This window comes from Neopelma chrysocephalum, unplaced genomic scaffold (assembly GCF_003984885.1).
Source record: "Neopelma chrysocephalum unplaced genomic scaffold, ASM398488v2 Primary Assembly neopelma1_96577, whole genome shotgun sequence".
Classification (NCBI taxonomy): Eukaryota; Metazoa; Chordata; class Aves; order Passeriformes; family Pipridae; genus Neopelma; species Neopelma chrysocephalum.
The window spans coordinates 436,462-454,078 of NW_020925222.1; the positions used below are offsets into that span (position 1 = coordinate 436,462).

The 17,617-nt window shown below is 41.3% G+C and overlaps 1 protein-coding gene across 9 annotated transcripts in view; it reads right to left on the reverse strand.

The window, feature by feature from the left end:
* ELAVL2 (ELAV like RNA binding protein 2) overlaps positions 1-17,617 on the reverse strand; it is a 111,433-nt gene that overhangs the window by 58,333 nt on the left and 35,483 nt on the right. The window contains exon 1 of one of the 9 annotated variants that reach the window (XM_027708874.1): positions 1,171-1,180. The exons of the other annotated variants lie outside the window; for them this stretch is intronic. The gene's annotated coding sequence lies outside the window, so the exon portion shown is untranslated. Of the gene's footprint in view, positions 1-1,170; positions 1,181-17,617 lie in introns of those variants that run through there. 9 annotated transcript variants of the gene reach the window in all.

Below are 17,617 nucleotides of genomic sequence, written 5' to 3' on the forward strand. Positions count from 1 at the left end.
CAAAAAGCACTGTCTAAAGAAAAATCAGTAAGATGGAAGGTCTCCCATCCAATTCTGGTAAAAGGAAAGTGACACACGGAAAACAAGAAACTTCACCAATTAACTCAACAGCTGTACTCCTGTTTCACAGCAGTATTTAACACACGTAAAGATGCAAAAATCTGCTGGGGAAACAGAATGAGCAAGGACCAAAAAGCATTTTCTCCCAGGAAGTTTAACAATGAGCTACTTTTTTTTCATTTGTGCTACAGTACAGAGAGCATTGAACTTTCTACTTCATTAGTCAAAGAAAACGTATAATTAAGTCAGCATCCTTAAATAACCCTTCAGAAGACAACAGGTAAACATCAAGGAAAAGAGGTAAATCAACCACACACCAAATAGTAACACAGCAGCAGGGCCTCTAAACAGTCTTCCAGGTGAAGACACTAATAGGTATTTTGGAAATATCTCAGTATGTGTTCAACCACTACAGGCTAAAATTAGATTGTTTCCCTCAGAACTGCTCTCATGTCTCTACCCCTTTAGGTTTTTCACACAGTACCAAAACCACTTTATGCTCTATTCATCTGGAATTTAAAAAAAAAAAAAAAACCCAAACAGCTGTTCAGTGAAGCCCTTCCTCACAGCCAATTTACAACACAAAAGTAGCAAGTATTTCTTCCCCTACCACCTCCCACAGGTTCCCAAAACCAAGAGAGAAAGAGTCAGATGAGAAACAGTCTTCGCACAGTAACTCAAAAACTAATATAAAATGGGAGAGGGGAAAAAAGAAACCACAAAAATTATTCTTATTTCCAATATTTTAAAAAATAGTAAGTGGTGGAGTCTCCCAACTGTCACACCAGTCTGTTGCATTCTAATTTGCTTATGCAAAATACAGATTGTTATATTTCTCTACAGAAACCATTACAGTAAGTGGATTAGCCACACAGACTAACATTATTAGCAAGAATCTTCTCTGAAGCACTACGAAGAGGTATGATTCTGAAGGTGGATTTCTGCATTTATTGAGACAGGGCACAGAAAAGCAGCAGCAGGAATCATTCAACAGAACTAAGGAAGCAGTAAGTAGTATAAGTGATTCAGCTGCCAGAGAGAGCTCACTTGAAAAGCAAAGAGGAGGAAAGAGGCATCAATTGTTTTGCAAGCCTACCACAATTGGATTACCTGATCCAGAATAAACTGCACCAGTGTAAGCTGACCTAGGAGATTCTGTTCACCTCAAGGAGCAATCTGCTTCTGGGACTGCTTGTTCCTTCTGGTTTTCAGCCAAGTATTTGTGATTCAGTGATTCAACTGCATATAATCGTGGGATCTTGGGAGTCCATTATGGAGGTAAATGCTCTTACTACCACCCCCATAAAACAAACTCCATCTCATGAAGCTGTGTTCCCCTAACACAAGACTACAAAATAGAAAGAATGTTAGTCAAGTTTTTCTAGCTAAATACAGGTGCTCCTGAAAGCTTAAAAAAAAATTAACTGAAGCCTCAACAACTTAGCATTATCAATATTTACAAGAAGCATCAGGAAGAAAAGTATATTCCAAGTCAGAATTGACTTAAAATGTTAAACCATATAAATACAATGTAAGTCATAAGCGAGAAATCAACAAAATCTTCATCAGGTGACCTCTAGGATGCTGGGTGCCCTCCAATACACATAATCTTGATTTCCAACCCTTACATATTTGAAAGTTTCATTTACCTCTTTAAAAATCAGTTATCAACCCTTACAGCCTGCCTAGCTGGAAGTGTCTCAACAGCTGGAGAGCGTCCAGTGGAGCACAAGAAGATGATCAGGGGTCTGATTTTTTTAACAGAAACTGCAGGACCTGGGCCTGTTCAGTCTACAGAAGACAGAGGGGATCTCATTAATGCATATAAATATCTCGAAGGCACATAGCAAGAGAATGGTGCCAAACTCTTTCCAGTGGTGTCCAGTAGCAGGACAAAGAATAATGGCCATAAACTAAAACACAAGAAGTTCCACCTCAACATGAGAAAGAAATTCTTCACACTGAGAGTGGCAGAGCACTGGAACAACCTGCCAAGTGAGGTCATGGAGTCTCCCTCTCTGGAGACATTCAAAACCCATCTGGACACATTTCTGTGTCACCTGCTCTACGTGACGCTGCATTGGCAGGGGGATTGGACTAGATGATCTCTAGAGGTCCCTTCCAACTTTAACAATTCTGTGATTCTGTAAGATACCACTGGCTTAGGACTTTAGTAAAATTTACACCATTTAAAAAAAGGAAAAGTAACAGACTCAACCTTCTGCTATCACTCCCCAACTATTTCACCATCAGAGTCTTTTGGTCAAGTTTTGAAGAGTTAATAACTTCAGGACACTGTTTCTGTTTTTAAGTGATAAGTAATCTTCTAACTTCCCACTGTGAGCAAAAGTCATCTGAGCACTCTCCCTGCCATGACAGCTAGAATATTTCCCATTTCAGTGGCTTGACAAGGAACCAGAATCCAGAAGACCTGAACAGCAATCCCCATGACCTACTTGCAAGGGGTTTCCTTGAAAGGTGGGCAGAACACAGCTATACCTGATTTCAGTTGTTAACAGTGCAAATCCAACATACTATTATCCATGTTTGGCTTTGCTAAGACATTCATCCAAAATCTTTTTTCTCCCCATTCTAGGTGCTTTAAGAGCACTTCTTTCACTGCTGCCCCACAAGAGAACCATAGGGCACCATGCTAAGTGTAGGAGCTTGACAATGACACCCTGCATCTTTACAAGCAGTACACATACACCAAAAGATACAAATTGGGACAAAATCCCCATAACTCTGTGTTAACTACCAAGGGCACTATCACATGAAACCCCCAACAGCCTTATAGTTCTTTTGTGTCTTTTCATATCAATAACCCCTGACATTTCACTCGCAACTCTACACATGACCAAAAGGTAAATTTCTTTACACTTGGAAGTTTCAGAAGTCCACCTGTATAGAGTTTGCACAAACACGAGAAATATCAAATTTGGCAGTGGTAAGCAGTAGCCATTTGCAGGCATCAAGAGCTACTGATAATTACCAGCATCACCAGTTTATGTCTCACATCTACAGCAAACCATTTGCTTGCGGTACTGCTCCAGTAAACCTCTGGCAGCAGAAATGCTGCAACAGACAAGCTTTTTCTTTGAGTAGGTTTCCTTTCACCTTTCATATACCAGTACTAACAATCTCATCCACTTCTAAGCAGATAAATTGTCACATAAGAGACTTCTAAAAAGTTCCTAATTTTATTCTCTGCAAAAAAAAAATCTCACTTTAAGAACACTTGCTTTCATCGGGAGACAACTGGAGTTCAAAAATAAACAAGTCCAGACCCCTCATTCATTCTACCTTTGAAAATATTTAGACTACCTACTCTTCACAGAAATTGTATGCATTCAATATCCAGTTTTGACACACCAGATAGCCAGCACCCTGCGCACCATGCCACCTGGTGTCTGAAAAGAAACTTGATCTCAAAAAAAACACCCAGCCACAAACAAAAGAAAACCATGCCAGGCTATGTCAACATGATACATCAACTTCACTTTTCCCAAATTACCACCCTATCCAATCCCTTTGTTAAATCAGTTTTTACAGTAATTTTCATGCATCAAATGTTCTACTGTCATTCAAATTTGTTTATACTGAATTTCTTTCATCCATTACCTCAGTGAGTTAAACTCTTACTCCTTAGCACAATCTGTCATACAGGGGGTAACACTGTCTCACAACCAGGAAATCTCACATAATGAATGATTCAAGCTTACTGGGAGTGTTAATGGGCATGAGGCACAAAATAGTAACATTACTTTAGCTTATAACACTTCATTTTTGTACAGATTGCCAAAGTGCTTTTAATTCTGTTTTCTATTCTTTGCATCAGCTCAGCTCAAGTGGTACATAGGACACAAAATTTTGGCACAGAATGAAGTTATTTAAACGCTGACTATTATAAACAACCTAAAACAGATGGCCAGTTCTCCTCTAAGCTTAAGATTTAAGAGACAGTCGTGCAAGCCTGGATGTGCTCACTGGGCCTGTTTTTCTGAAGCTGTAAGACTAGAAGACTTACTCTGAAAGACTGCCACACACAGGTTGAACCCATCTTCTACGTTTTCATCACCATCTTTTACTACAGAAATAGATACCAGACCTTTGCTATTTCTTGTACTCAAAAAAAACCCTACTTCAGTCAAAACCTGTTAAAGCACAGGAGTTCCTATTTGTGCCACAAAAGCTAAGCTGGCCAACATCTATTGAGTCAGCCAATACAAGAGTTTCTGTCAAAAGTATTTCAGTCTTGCGCAACTCATGCAAACAGTAGCTCCAGTTCAAACTCTGGATGACTGAGGATAAAGACAATTGAAGGGTTGGTTTAACTCTTTGGATTTTTCTCCCTGTTGTGGTTTAACCCCAAGTCTCTTGCTCACTTCTCAATGGCAGGACCAGGGAGAAACTGGAAAAGCAGAAGCTAGAAAACTTGTGAGTTGAACAGAGACAGCTTAATAAGCAAAGCAAAAGCCACACGTACAAAGCAAGGAATTCATTCACCACTTCCAATGGGCAAGCAAGTGTTCAGCCATCTTCAGGAGAGCAGGGCTCCATCATGCATAGTGGTTACTTGGGAAGACAAGAAACATAACTCCAAACATCCTCCCCCCCTTCTTCTCCCAGCTCTATGTACTGAGCATGATGTCATATGGTCTGGAATAGCCCTTTGGTCAGTTGGGGTCACCTGTCCCAGCTGTGTTTCCCCACAACTTCCCATGCACTCCCCAGCTCCCTCCTAGCATGGCAGTATGGAAAGCAGAAAAGGCCTTGGCTCCGTGCAAGCACTGCTCAGTAATAGAAACATTCTAAAAATAACTGTCAACATGGTGTTTAACAGAAATCTGAAACACAGCCACACATCAGCCACTATGAAGAAACTTAACTATCCAGCCAAATCCAGCACACTCTCATGGAGTAACAGTCCAAAATCTATGGTATTTTCTATAAAGTTTTCCCAGAGATACAAAGAGATGCTTCTAACCATCATGCCTTTGGTATGCTGTACCATTTTCTCCCGTACATATCACCACTAGCTAAACTTATCAAAATAGACCTGAGATGTCATCCAGACGGACATGAACAAGTTTAAGAAGTGGGCCCATGGGAATCTCATGAAGCTTAACAAGATCAAGTGCAAGGTGCTGCACCTGGGTCAGGGCAACCACTGGTATCAATACAGGCTGGGGGATGAACACATCAAGAGCAGCCCTGCCAAGAAGGACTTGGGGGTGCTGGTGGATGAGAAGCTGGACATGATCCAGCAATGTGCACTTGTGGCTCAGAAAGCCAATTCTATCCTGGGTTGCATCAAAAGCAGCATGGCCAGCAGGTTGATGGAGAGGATTCTGCCCCTCTACTCCACTTTGGGGACCCCACCTTGAGTGCTGCATCCAACTCTGGGGTCCTCAGTCAACAGCACAGGAAGGACACTGATGCCTTAAACCCCAATGGTTTTCTTATTTTTCTACCTTATAAGTTCTATAGGTAATAGAAGTAGATTTTAGAAACACTCCTTTCTCCCTCCTCCCCGTAGTACCCCTTAGTTTATACATTCCTTAATCCTCTCACCCCATTCCATACACCCCATATCAACCCTATTCCATATCCAGTAGAAGATGTTTTGTCTCTTGTCAAGGCAAGCCTGTCTTGTTTGGAGAACACTTGTATCTTGGTCTAAACCGCAGGACAGAGTCAAGGAACTGGGTGACTCTGCTCTCTGTACCCCAAAGATGATGAAGGATGATGAAGACGGGGTCCCAAAAAGCCCCCCGACCCAATTCCAGGAGGTGGGCCAGGGGGTGGACCAGGCCAAAAGTTACGGGGAAGACACACTTGGGATTGGCCAGATATTGTTATAAATGTAACATCCCGGGCACAGCCCGGCGCGCGCGTCGTGTAACATCTCTTGCCTTGGCACCATTAAACCCTTTCCTATCTCATCCCAACTAACGGCTCCTGGATTTTTTTCTTAGCACCAGCTGAGCAGGCATCAACACTGACCCATTGGAGCAAGTCCAGAGGAGGACCACTAAAATGATCAGAAGGATGGAGCACCTCTCCTGTCAGGAAAGTCTGAGAGAATCATATTTATTCAGCCTGAAAAGGCTTCAGGGTGACTTAACTGCAGCCTTCCAGTACCTGAAGGGAGCCTGCAAGAAACACGTAGAGGGACTTTTACAAGGTCCTGTAGTGACAGGACAAGGGGAAACGGCTTCAAACTGAAAGAGAGTAGGTCTAGATCAGATATTAGGAAGAAATTCTTTACTGTGGGAATGGAGACGCACTGGCACAGGCTGTCCAGAGAGGTTGTGGATGCCCCATTCCTGGAAGTGTTCAAGATGTGGCTGGATGGAATTCAACCTGATCTAGTGGAAGGTTGTAATAAGGTTGCTGCAACCCCTCACAGCAGAGGGGTTGGAACTTCATGATCTTTAAGGCACCTTCCAACCCCAACCATTGTATGGTTCTGTGATTCTTACAGAGGTGACATTGAGAAGCACTACAAAACCTTCTAGCTGAGCTCAAAGACTTCTGAAAGTTTATTTCTGGTCTCATCGTTAGTATTTTTGCCCTTTAATTAGAATTCATTTAGTTTAAGTTGATAAAATGCTTGAGTTCATCAAAAATAGGATCAATACTAGAAAACTGGCTCAGAAAAGATATCTAGCTATGTCTGTAACAAGGAAATTTTTTGTACCTTTAGTATTATCTGTAATTTTTACTGTCACATCAGTTCACAGACAGAAAGCCATCATGTAGCATCCTTGATGCAAAACACAAGCAGAAAGAGCAAACACCACAAATGGAAAAGATAAATGCCAACAGCAAATGAGATTTTCAAGGAACATTAAAATCAGGGCTTCTTCCATTAAGCTCTTAACTAAAACACAAATTTATGAAAAGAAACAGCCATCTTCCTAAACAAGAACCATCTACTATGATTTCAGGTTCCGCTACAATTCAGTCAGTCCTGCAGGCAGATTAGGACTGATGATTACATGTTAGCACTCAAAGCCTTAACATAGTGGAACCAATTTCTTCTAACAAGTCTGGGAAATACTATGCAGACAGAAGACCTCTTACCCCCAAAGCACTTTCAGTCAAAGGCTGCAAAAAATCATGAAGAGACAGCTGTGGTCCAAGTCTACCTTGAGATTAGCAATAGCTTGTATTGTATCAAAGACAACAAGCCTAGTGCAAATTTATTAAGCCATCAATTGTCTTGAGTCTTCACCATTTTATTAGACAATGCTGCTGACGAAAAATAATGCACTTCTCTTCAGCACCAGAGTTCCCCCCCTCCATCTAAACAACCACTTAAATAGTGCAAGGTTTTTCCACTAAAGGTTTGAGATGAAAAGTAAACTCTAGATACACTTGATTGTTATTGGCATTCTGACAAGGTCGAAAAGACCTTACTTTACAGCTCCTACCAGACACATTCTTTTAGGCAAGTTCTCAAAAAAAGAACTTAGCTGGTACTGCACCTCTAGAGCTTTCCCAAAAACAGATCTCTAGGAATTACTGCATCCTTTTCATGCAACTCACAACACGGAAAGTAGATTACAAATAAAACACTAACTTAAAAAAATACTCAACCAGTCACTCTATACCACAGTAAGTCTCCAACTATAACACAGCATCCTGCAGAGGAAACAAAAAGGAGTAAATATTCATGGTGTAACAAGATTCTGTACTACTACCAAGTTGCATCTTTAAATACAAGCATATTAACTGCTCTCAGACAAGCTGGAAAGCACATTAACTTTTCAGTACATCAGAAAAATTTAGTTTGTAGCTTTTTACTTCATACCTCATTTTGTTCATAAGAGTGTAAAAAGCAAAATTAAAACCAATCAGTCAAATAAACTCTTATAAATCAAGCACCTATATCTTAATATAGAAGGAGGAAAAATCATTCTGTGCATTTTTTAAACTGCTAGCAAGATTACACAATCTGTACTTTTTAACTGCTGAAGTTAATTCAACTTCTCAGAATTGCTAGAGACTTATGTCAGCTTAAAAAAGATGTTTGGAAAAAGCAAGGCAAGACTACAAAAAAGTGGGCCTGATGCTGAACAGGGCAGGGAAGAAGCTGAGATAGTCTACCTTTACTGGTAAGACCAGTATAAATACCAGATGAAGGGCAGTAAAGAAGATTGAGACACGTTTTTTAGACCTATCCAGTACCAGGACAACATATTATGTTTTAACATACAAGAAGTTACTTCCACAGTGAATACTAACACGCACAAACAACTCATCCACAGAGAACTGAGCCTGTCTGGGCCGACCAGAAGACATCCAAAATCCAAGTGGGCACTGATCAGGGCAGCCTGCTCTCCACTGACCCTGCTTTAAACAGGGGGCTGAACCAGAAAACGTCTCCTGAGGTGCCTGCCAATCTCTGCAAATCTAAATCATTTCAGTCACTAATATAACTCAATGACCTTTGATAGATTTTAATAGACTAAAAAAGCTAAAGTATGTAGTAGAGGGCTTATTAATCACTAGCATCAGCTCTAGTCAGTAAAACAGCACTGAATACAAGAAGAACACATCACATCTGTGCCCTTCTGTTTTCCTGCAAATAGAAAAAGAGCTACTGAGAGGTTTCTATGCCATCCTATTATTCTACCTGCACTACAAATAGAATTCATTTGTACTGTATTTAATTAACATTCAAATGGATCTGCAGGTACTGGAATACATTATGGCAAACTTACACATCAACTTTTACCTTCCCCAGTTTTGTCAACAGCAACAATGCTTAACAGGCAAGATAAGGCAATGAGAAAGAGGAAAAGAAACTTTAAGGGATACCCAAGACCTTATTTCCCAGACCAAAGTCATGCTTTTAGTATTTTTTGGTTTAGTGGAGTTTTTTTTATTTTTTAGTGACGTTTCCAACTAGCATTGGGATATAATTCACATGAATTTTGGCATAGAAAGATGGCATATCACCCATACATTCACCATAGAGTAATACTTTTAAAATTACTCAGAGAAAGAACTAATAATAAAACAGAGGATTTAGTTGTGTGGCACCATTAACCAGCATAAATGGATGAAGAATTCACACACACAAGACTCCAGAACAAACTACTTAGCAAACCAGCATTCAACATTTAAAATGAGCTCAATGTTGCTGATTATGAACTCATTAGATTACAGTTCTTTGCACAGTTTTCCATTTACCATGCAATTCCATTTTCCAGTTTATCACATTCTAGAACACAGACTGTTCTCAACAGTACATTAAAGCATTGCATCTATACTCAGGAGAATAATTTTAACTTATAAACCCAACTTTTCCCCCGAAGCTTACAGACTTGCCACTGTTACCAGAATAAACAGGTAAGTGAATCCAAGACCTGTGTCAAGACAACATTTCTTTTTCAAGAGTGTCCTGCCAACATTACCCTTAGTTTCTTAGGAAGGCAATGCAAATCATTAATTAACAGACTTAGCAAAGAAGTTTGAAAAATAAGGCTTTATGCTTCAAAATTTTTTGATAAGGATACACCAATTTGATATACAAGGAACTGTATCCTCCCAGTTCTGCTCTGATATTTCTACTGCACAGTCTACCTCCTCAAGGCTGTTTGTGACAGCATCTTTATGAACCAGAGACAGACAAGATGTGACATGCCTTTACAGAGGCTTCAGAACTGAATTCTTCAATGCTGAGGAACAGTTGTATGCAAGCTATAAAAAGAAAGGAAAAAAAACACACGAATGAATTGAAGCAGAAGGAAATTGCTTCAAACAGCAACTGTTGTTTGATCCACTGTGCAAGTTCATCATCACCGTTCTGGCTTTCTAGGATTTTTGCCGTACACGTATCAAGTCCTGCCTATGTAATTCTTCATCAAGCAGAGTCTGCACCAACATCTCCTGAAAGCACTGTTACACTGAAATAATTCCACTGCCACCACCCACATCTCCTTCTTGCCCGGAGCACTTGTTAGACTGAGCACACCTGTGTTCTTCTGTTACAAACATATCTGCAGTGCTGTAGCTAGCAAGCACCTCCAACTTTAGTTATCTATTGACATTGGTTTTGCTTTGACCCTCCATCCTGATGGATGCAATAATGAGAAATTTTAAAATAGTGTTTCAAAGCGCTGACAGACCAAATGACTGGACAAGAGTCCAATGATACCACTCAAATCAGACATCTCCTAATTACTTCTACCTTAACGTCTACAACCTGACTTTCACCACATACCTACCCCCGAACACAAATATGCCTATTTAACAAAATCATACCTAGAAACAAATAACTCTGCTGGTAATTCAATGCACTCATATTTTTTACATAGAATACAGTTTTGAAGTGTCAGACACATTATGCACAAGGAGGCATTAATAACAGAGTAGAAACAATCCTGGAACATAACCAATGGCTTTCTTAGCCTTACCACTATCTTGCTAGCTTAGCTCTTGCCAATGCAAAGAGCTGTCATGAGAAACAACACATATCAGAACCAACAACAGCGACTCACAAGAGGCCACCTCTGCTTCCAGGAGCTCCACACAGCATATCAGGCAGGTGAGAGAACACCACCACAGCTGTGTATTTAATTTCTCAATTCATCCCGCATTAATTCAGCAGAAGATTTACATGGTACCTTATTAAGCTAGTACCTTAATATGAACAACAATAGCTTATTGCTACTGGACTGAGGAGTACACAACTGCAACATCAATAGTTCACTAATTGGTTGGAGGTCGCACAGCAAACACAGATACCTGAAACCCTCACAGGTTTCACTCATCTCCAAAGTGGACAGCATTACATTCTGCTTCTCAGAAATGAGTGGACAATGTGTAAATCCCAGGTCACTTACAATCTATATATTAGCACAATTTCCTACCCAAGTATTTCTGATGTGGAGAAATAAGGAAAGAAAACAAGCACAGGTCTGGGTTCTTGCACCATTTCCAATGATGTTTTACTGATACACAGCAGCAGTACTGCAGGTTTCAAGGGTGGATAGACTTAGCCTGAGCAAGATGAGTTTCATAATAAAAAAAAAAAAAAGGAAAATATTGATTAGACAGCAAAAAGCTGTGCTCTGGCTACACCCACACAGTACAGTAAGTCGTAAGCACTTCCTAATTAAGTAACAGCACAGCAGTTCCAGGAAAATATATTGCAGATAACTATTGGGAAGTGTGCTTTTAGAGAAAGAGCCACAGAGATTGCCAGCTGCTCACAGTTAAGAATATTCCAAGTTCCACTCTCCTTAATACACAGATGACATTAGCCTGGTTCACTACAGAAACTGACCTTGAGAAGAGGCTATTTTTAATTGAAAAGTTGCTACAATTTACTGGACTGAAGAGATTTATAAAAATTCAGGTGAGCTATTTTAGAAGAGGGTGATCAAGAATTCCTTTTATATGATTCCTTCTTGACATCACTTGGAAAGGACGAGACTGATGATCTCTCCTATGTATTAGCAAGCAGCCTCTGTGACAGAACCACCTCTGAACATCTAGTCACAGAGCAAGCATTAACTGTGGACATGGAAGATTTTCATCTGACTGCCATATCTCTGGAGGTTTACCCTTCCTTACAATATCAGTCTCTTTCCAAGCTTCTCAAGTTTCCTTGTTCACATGAATGGATTCAGCAGCTTGGATACACAGAGCAAGCTTCTCCACGTCATCATTCCCACATTCTGGTTGCACAGCTGGATGTTTGCTAGCCCCACCACCATCTGCTGTGTCTACTTCATTGCAATGCACCAAAATTACCCTCAGGATTAAATCCTGAGCAACAGGCTTCTCCTCAGAAAAGTGGAATCAGAAAGGCAGAGAACACAAGGCTTTACCACTAATTCTGTTAGACCGAAACATTAACTGAAGTTAATGTTTTAATTCTATAAAGGTCAAGACAGAAAGTGCCACATTTCAACACAAAATCATAGAATGGGTGAGACTAGAAAGGACCAGAGTGGGTCATCCTAGAGCACACTGCACAAGATTTTATCCAGACAGTTCTTGAGTATCTCCAGTGAGGGAGACTCCACAATCTCTCTGGACAATCTGTTCCAGTGCCCAATCACCCGCATAGTAAAGAAGTTCTTCCTCATATTCAACCGAAACTTCCCATGCATCAGTTTCTACCTGCTGCCTGTCATCCTACTGCTTGGCATCACTAAGAAGAGCCTGGCTCCCTCCTCTTGACACCCTCCCTTCACATACTTAGAGACGTTGATAAGGTCTCCTCTCAGACATTTCTTCTGAAAGCTGAACAGGCCCAGTTCTCTCAGCCTTTCTTCACAAGAGAGATGCTCCAGTCCTGAAATCATTTTAGCAGCTCTCCACTGGACCCGCTCCACGAGCTCCATGTCTCTCTTGTACTGAGGAGCCCAGAACCGGACACAGCACTGCAGATGCAGCCTCACTAGGACTGAACAAAGGGGAAGGATCACCCCCCTCGACCTGCTGGCAATGCTCTTCCTATTGCACTCCATTAGACCACTGGCCTTGTTGGTCACATGGACATAGTGCTGAACCATGGACAGCTTGTTGTCCACTAGGACCCCTAGGTGCTTCTCCACAGAGCTGCTTTTCAGCAGGTTGGCCCCCAGCCTGTGCTGGTACATGGGGTTAATTCTTCCCCAGGTAAGGACCCTGCACTTGCTTTTGTTGAATTTCAGACAGTTCTCTGCCCATCTCTCCAACCTGTCAAGGTCCTTCTGAAGGGTTGCACAGCCCTCTGGGGTATCAGCCACTCCTCCCAGCTTTGTGTTACCAGTAAATTTGCTGAGGAGGCATTGATGGATAACCTAAAGCACACTGGGCCCAGTACTGACCATTGAGGGACACCTCTAACAAGACCCCACACCACTAATTATGACCCTCTGGGATAACAACACAATGGGTAGTTACTAGCAGTCCCACGTGAGAATTCTAGATCCACTTAGCTCCTCCTCTTAAAGGAGAAAAATTTCTTGTTCATCTTAAGATGCATTTGAAGAAATAACATGAAAGGAAGACAGCAACCATTTTGGTTTTGATCTGCACAGACAATCCCAATAGCTATGTGGGAAGAACGGCTATGAAGTGGAAAGCACCAGAAGTACAGTTTAGGATTGACAACACCAAGCCAAGTGGTGTGGCTGACTCACCTGAGGGATGAGTGAAACACTATAGCAGGTTGTCCTGAGAGGTGGTAGGTACTCAATTCTGGGAAACATTCAAGGTCAGGTAAGATGGGACTCTGAACAACCCAAAGAGGGGTTGGATACATGACCTTTAAAAGGTCCCTTCCAACCCAAACCATTCTACGATCCTTATTTTTTCAGTGCCTTTAGAGGTCGCTCACATGAGATACACAGTGCACTCAAAGGACAGCAGGCAGGGAAGAACACATCACTATCAGGGTGAAGAATCTGAAGCACAACCAATAGCCATTTACACTAAAAGAGTCACATTTTTCAATAGTTTATAACCCTCCAGGTAGTTATCTTGTTTTCATGGTTCGTCCCACAGAAAACACCAGCATAAGCTGCTTAAATTCATATTCCATTTCTTCCTACCTCCGGGGCCTAAGAAAACTGTCCACATTATATTGCTTCAAGAAAATATTTAACTTGCAAAGTGAAGGAAACACAGACTAAGGAGGGTTGGCTATTGTTAAAACATCTGAGCTAGAAGCAACACCTTAACTATTCACAACCCCTCTGCCACCACTGCTTTTCATGGTCAGAGAAGTAATTCACTGTATCTCTGCACCCTAATCCTTCTCGGATCACTCAGTACCACACAGTATAGAAGAACAGACAGCAAGTAAGGTACTGTTGATCCAAACAAGTTGTGACCAGTTGGCCACAAACTGTTAATTGCCAGAGGCATGCCTTTCACACATTTCCAGCTCATAACTGGGAACAGAAGTACATGCCAGAAGCATTATTGTCAAAAATAAGTAGTTACAGACAAAGCTTTCACAGTTTTTATTTGCTATACAGAAGTCCCTCTTGCATAAAAGCACATATAAGAGTCTTTTGCCTCCCCTATTAAAGTTACCATATATGATGCCACAGTCACTGCCACAAATCAGGAAACTAGAAAAGCAGCAAAAGTTATGTCTGGAAGAACAGGGATATCAAAGTCTAACACACCATAAAATAAACCAGCATGAACAGGCTTACTCTGATCACTACAGCTGTCTTCTGAGTCATTTGCCGAATCTTCCCATTTTTCATCTCCTTTTAAGCCACATTCCCTCTCCTACTGCACCAAAAGCAGACGGATATTACCTACACCACATTACCCTGATCCACAGGACATAAAATCTGAAAAAATAAAAGCTGAAAAAGCCTGAACCAGGCCAAAGCTCAGGCACGTTCTCCTAGAGGTACGTCCAAAACACCCTTTGCCATCTGGACCAGTATTCTCCAAAATAAAATAATAATAAAAAAAACCCAGCAATCCTCTCACACCAAAACACAAGCAACACCTGTGAATATCTTCTACTTTACACAGACTGGGCCAGTGTTGGCCAGCAGCTCTCTCATTACAGCTCACCTCTTATACAGAGGCAATCACAACCGTTGTTACCCTGTCATTCCAGCTGTCAAAGGATTGCTATTTGGCCTAGAACTGCCCTTAAGGATTTTCAGAAAAGCCTCCTGACAACCACCGCTCTCAAGTGGTTCATGCAGAGGTGCATCCTTTTAACTTCAAGAGGGCTCTTAAAACTACTTAAATTCTAAATATGGAGCCTCTTTGCCTCTAGGCTGATCCCCACAAGGAAAATACGTTCCAACAGATCACTGTTTATTCTTTTAATAAGCCAACTTACCTAGGAAAAGAGACTATTAAATTCTTGTATTTCAAAAGAACAGTAGCTACAGCTCCTCAGAATCAGTGAACATCTGGCTCTACTAACATCAACGAAAAAGTTTGTGGAAAAACTGTTAACTGATGATATGCATTATATGTAAAGTAGATTCATAGGGCAATAGCAACACTAATTGTCCAATAACTACCCCAAATGTCTACATTATGAAGGATTAGAAGAGTGTCCAAGTAGTGTTACAGCTGTTAAACAGCACAAAAAAATTAATTTCACCTTGAAAGGCACTGTGCTGGCATTTCTGGTTCAATGTTTCTTTCTTCTGTAAGCCTCAAACACTGCTATGCCTCAGTTCCAGTAAGTGCATTTTGTAGGCAAAAGTGGCAGAGAGATGAATTTAGGCTAGTAGGAACTTCAGGAGGTCTCCAGACTAACACCCCCCCACAGTAAAATAAGCCATATTTCAGGGTTAAAAACCCTCCAAGAAGGGAGACAGTACCATCTCCATGGAAGCCAGACCCACTGCCCAGCTGTTCTTGTAGGAGGAAAAGCTTTCTCTTTTTTCCTGCCTCACTGGCCCAACTCAGCTTGCTGCCCACCAGGCTCAGGGCCTCTTGCCCCTAGTCCTCCTCGCATCACTGTCACATCTCTGCCTGCCCAAGACAGGACTTCACATTGCTCCTGCCGAAACTACATAGGGTCCCCAGTAGTCCCTTCCTCTCACTGGTCCCTAGTCCTTCTAGAGAGCAGCCCTGGACCCCAAGAACATCAGCCTCGCCTCTCAGTTGCTTTCTGCCAACTTGATGAAGATCAACTTTCTCCCTTTCCCCACATCACTAAATAGTAAATCCAACAGGTGGCACAGACTCCCCAAGACTTCCAATTGTAACAATCCTACTGATCTTCCACCTATCTAGTTATCCACATAAGTCTTATCTCAAAGATTCTGCTAACAAGATACTGTGGGTAACCACACGAAGAGTTATGCTCAACTCAATGCAGATGACATTTATGACTTCTCATCCACAGACCTAATAATTTCCAGGACAGTCTTGGAAAATCAATGCTAGCTACTTTTGTTTTAATTTGCACAGAAATTACTTCAAAGATACTCTCTCAATGATTTCCTCAGGGACAATAGTGAGGCTCTCCATATAATCCTTACTGAACTCACGTCTAATAGCAGCAAAATTTGTTCTCCTCCAGTTGCAAGAAACCTTGATTGTCTTATCTATCAAAAATACTGGATAGTGGCCTCACCACGACAGCAGACAATTCTCTCAATACCTTTAGATCCATGGATCTAGAGCAGTTGAGATTTCTCAAGAGATCACAGACCTGATCCTCCTCCTATTTGGGAAACCAAGATCCCTAGAGCATCTTGAATCACAGATCTGACAGCCACGACACTTCCAGAACAGCACATCTGTGAGGCATATGCCTCTGCAGCTCACTGAAGTCAATCTCTGACCCCTACCACCAGTGTCTACTTCTACACACTCCTGTTTATTATGGCTCTGCACTGACACTGTAGATTCAGATCATCATTCATTTACTGTGGATACTGAAAACCAGGATATGAACAGGAATGAGGCCTTACCATCAGTATATCACTGGCTACAAAGAAAAGACACCTGAGTAGGAAAGTTTCACTTATTAACAGAGACTGACTTGCAAACTTCAGTTGCAAATACTGTACATCTGAGTATACCACATAACATGAACCATAACTCAAAACACAGGACAAAGACCCAACAGACAGAGACAATTTAAAGACTGTCACTGCTGGCAAAGGATGACTGCCTATCTTCAATCATGGCAATGAACACAAGACAGTAACAACAGTTGCCTGGGCCATAAACTGTTCGTAGGACAAACTTCAACAGCTGATTTTTTTGCCTAGCAAATAAAAGAAAAATGGAGCAAGTCATATACCATGGAACTATTTCCTACCTAAAAATTAAGAAACTGTCCAACTTCTGACTCCCTCTTGGGAAGGACAGGATCTGTGACTGTCAGAAATACCTGCTCCACAAACACTTAAAAGCCTTATCAAATGCCAATATGAATGAAGACAAATCTGTTCTCAGGTCAGGTACCCATACGGACTACTTACACACATCAACCATCCCTTCTTGCAAGCACAAGAGCACAGAAGAAAATAGAAAGTCTTTCACTAATAACACCCTGTATGCACATGCCTGGTCCCATTTAAAGCCTAGTTATTCCTTGTTAATTAGGTGACAGAATTTGAAGAAGCTGCATCTCACAGGCATGCAAACATTACAGCACACACCTAAAACTCACAAGCATTTTAACAGACAGCAGAGCCATCTCCACCCTTATTTATCATTCTGCTTAGCCAACTACGTCCACCCACCAGTACACACCTGGTTTTTCAGAGATTCAATGCCCTCTGACACAGACTAATTGGTGACCTACCTGGTGCCTTGCAAGACACCCACTCTACAAAAGGACCAGCCAGGAGAGGAAAGAGGATGACAAACTTCTTGGGTCAAGAAAAAGACAAGGAAACCATTTAACAACTAAAGTCATGGGCAAAATCAGCTCAACTTGAGGGAAATTAGTGTGTTGCAAATTAAAATGGATTTAGCTAGTAAGAACAAAGGCAAAATTAAAGCACCTTCCACTCCCATCTTCCCTTGATCAATTTCCACCCTTCATTCCCAACTCCGCTACCTCCTGGCCACCAAAACCCAATGGGGTGAGGAGGAC